Source organism: Humulus lupulus, chromosome 6 (assembly GCF_963169125.1).
Source record: "Humulus lupulus chromosome 6, drHumLupu1.1, whole genome shotgun sequence".
Taxonomy (NCBI): domain Eukaryota; kingdom Viridiplantae; phylum Streptophyta; class Magnoliopsida; order Rosales; family Cannabaceae; genus Humulus; species Humulus lupulus.
The window spans coordinates 176511170-176514615 of NC_084798.1; the positions used below are offsets into that span (position 1 = coordinate 176511170).

Genomic DNA, 3446 nt, shown 5'->3' on the forward strand with positions numbered 1-3446 from the left:
TTTTGATCATGAAATTTTGTTAGATGCATGTTATATTTTGAATGATTAAATTATGAGATGCATGAAAATAATGATAGAAATATGCTAGGTTAATATAAGGCATATGTGAATATGGTGCTTATAAATTTACTATATGCTATTTTATTGATAATGTTTTGTTGGTTTTCATGGAATTGCAACAAATGGTTTTTAAAAGGATTCATGTGATTATGTTAGTGATATTAGAATCATGCATATTATAAGAGCATAATGAGATTTTAGGCATGAATGATTTTATGTAATTTTTAAGACAAAAGTTGAGTTTTACAAAGAATTAAGCTTGCTGTTTTTTTCAAAATAATTGGGTAAAAGTTGATAAAAAGATGAGTTACATGCATAAATAATGTTCTTGATGAATGTGTTAATTTTTATGAAATTAAAAGAGGATTTTAAGTCTCATGTTATGATATTTTACCCAATTAATTTCCTACATAATTTTTATTGAATTTTGAGAAAAAATGAATTTATAAAATTGAATATGGTGATTTTAATGATAAAAAAATGGTTGCTGGAATTTTGTAATAAAATATGAAGTAAGTTTCACTAAAAATGAATTTGATTAATTTTTGGAATAAATTATTTTTCCTAAGTTATAGTAATATTGAAAAATGATATTTTAATGATATGAATGCATATTTTGATAAATAATGATTTTTCTTTATTTTGATTGAGAAAAATATTTAGACTCTATTTATTTGTGATTTTTGAATAAAATAAATAGTGGCTGAAAGTTTGTTTTAAAAAGGTTAACAATTGTTATTAAATTGTCACATATGGGTTTTTACTACTTAAAAACTAAGTCTTAAATAAATTAAATCAAAATGTATTTTTCCATTTGTAACACAATAATAAAATATATTTTTCTAAAGAAACATGTTAAAATAGTTATTTTAATTAAATCCAAGCTTGTTGGTTAATTCTTGGTAAATTAATATTTATTTAATGAAAATGTCACATATTTTATTTTGAGCTAAAATAAAATAAATTTTTGAGAAATTTAATCAACTTAGAAATTTTAAAGAAAAATAAAGCATGTAATATGGCTATTGATTTTCAAACAATAAAAGCAAGAAATGTAGAATTATCGTTTTTGAAAACGTCTTTATTACGCAACATTCCCACGTATGCATGTTACATGCAAATCAACTTTTACGTCCAAAATCATGATTATTATTCAACTATGTAATTTTTATAAAGCAATCATGTTAGTAAAATGGGTAGAACGAGCATTATTCTTTTTGGTGATAATTGCATGTTTTAGTGTAACTGTTATCATGAGTGCATGGCCCATGCACACATGAGTTGTATGGAAGGGAAAAATAGTAATTTTATGAACCTAAGAAACGTTATTTTGATTATGATATAGGCTCGTTGAAAAGATTGTGAAATTCTTAGCTTGGACCTGAGGTAAGGAAGTTAGATAGATTTTATGATTTTATGCTATGAATGGTAAGGCTGTTATATGAATGAACTGTTATGAAATTATGAATGCCTTAATGTGATGATCTGTTGAATGTGATATGTGTATGGATGTTAGATACATCAAACAGAATGCGATGTTAGATACATCAAACAGATTTCGATGTCAGATACATCGAACGAGTTACTAAGGACATTGAGACGTGACTCCTAGGGCGGACGCGCCGAGGTTATTCAAGGACCAGTGATCTCCTGTTTACCTCATAGGGTGACATGGACAACTAGCGTTCCATGCTCATCATGTATGCTGTATGATTGTGATATGATGATATGTCACATTTATGTTATGATATGTTGATATGTCACATTTATGTTATGATATGTTGATATGTCACATTTATGTTATGATATGATGATATGTCACATTTATGTTATGATATGTTGATATGTCACATTTATGTTATGATATGATGAAATGTTACGATTATGTTATGATATACCATGATGTTTTTAGATGAACGTTAGTGTTTGGTTGTTTGTTTGTTGTTTTTCTTACTTACTTATTTGCTTGTACTTCCTTACTGGGCTTTTAGCTCACCCCCTTACTTTCCTTCCAGGTAGCAAATAGGATTTCTCTATGGCACGCGTGGTGACGTGAGGAGTTCTTCATCATGGGGTGTATGGCGTGGGGCAATCCTATGGACGATAAAACGATCAACGTAGAACGCCATTTAAATTATGTTTTGTTTTAAGGGACTTTTTCCTAAATTATCAGTGGGACTCTGTTATTTAACTTAATTGGTTTTTCTTTGAACTTTGCATAAAAACCTATGTTTTATTTTAAACTTATGGCGCCAACTTGCATGATTTTAAATAAGTCCCCCTGAGACTTTAATAATGGATGGTATTCTTTTATAAATTATGTTATGCGAATGTTTTGTAAGTATTAGTCTAGGGCGTTCTTTACATAGCACCTGTGAGCCGAGGCTAATCAAGAAAACTCAATATACTCATGAACAAGTAACAACATGTCACCAAATCACAATAAGCATGCCTAGCAATGATAGCTCTATTCATGCATGCAAGCAAGTCCAAATAAATGATTGTGGACCCTGCCCTCCTGTATGGATGACTATCAAGTCAATCCTAAGTGAATATCTATAATGAATCTGGTAATCATGCTGGGGCTCGCAGCCTAATTAGATAAGTGTATATCAATAATGAATCTGGTAATCATGGTGGGGCTTGCAGCCCAATCAAATAAGTGAATATCAATAACGATTTTGGTAATCATGCTAGGGCTTGCAACCCAATCAGATAAGTGACTAATGAGTCACGAACTTGGGCTCCGCACCCTAAGCCATGTGACATTATGGTCACCTGAGCCCTTTGACTCTGGCTCTAGGTAACTAGCCTTTAGACTAGACAAGTGCTTTTATTTTCATCGAACTTGAGGTCGATCAAGCATTTCATGCTTATGTATATTAGATCTAATATTTTCGGCTTGCGTTAAACACACTAATATTGTTCTTGACTCATAAGCCAATACCATACTACCAGTGCCCAGTACCACTGCCGAACTTGACTAATAAGTCACAGCTTCATAATCAATACTGACACCATTGTCATTGCTGACTAATAAGTCAGTACCATTCACAAGTAAGCAATGCAACCAGACATATATCATATGTCAAATATCCAAATATAGGGCATTTAGCATGCTTACTCAACAATCACTAGCATAATTATGATCATGCACATTTATAGAGACTCAAGTTCTGATCGATTCCATATTCAATATTCATGTCATGCCCTAATCACATGAGCTGCTATGCATTTTCAATGCAATCAATGTCCATATATAGAGCACTCAACATGCCTCATCAATAACCATGCATGTCACATACTGGGTGCAGTTTTCTTACCTTTGGTCCAAGCACAGGTTACCAATAAACGAGCCACAAGCACGATCATGTTTCCAAGCCCCT

At 31.3% G+C, this 3446-nt stretch overlaps 1 long non-coding RNA gene across 1 annotated transcript; it reads left to right on the forward strand.

Moving 5' to 3' along the window:
• The first annotated feature begins 1399 nt into the window (after nt 1-1399).
• On the forward strand, nt 1400-2256 carry LOC133784329 (uncharacterized). The gene is made up of 2 exons (XR_009871282.1): nt 1400-1446; nt 2076-2256. It is a non-coding gene; the product is annotated as an uncharacterized LOC133784329 (long non-coding RNA).
• Nucleotides 2257-3446: the final 1190 nt, after the last annotated feature.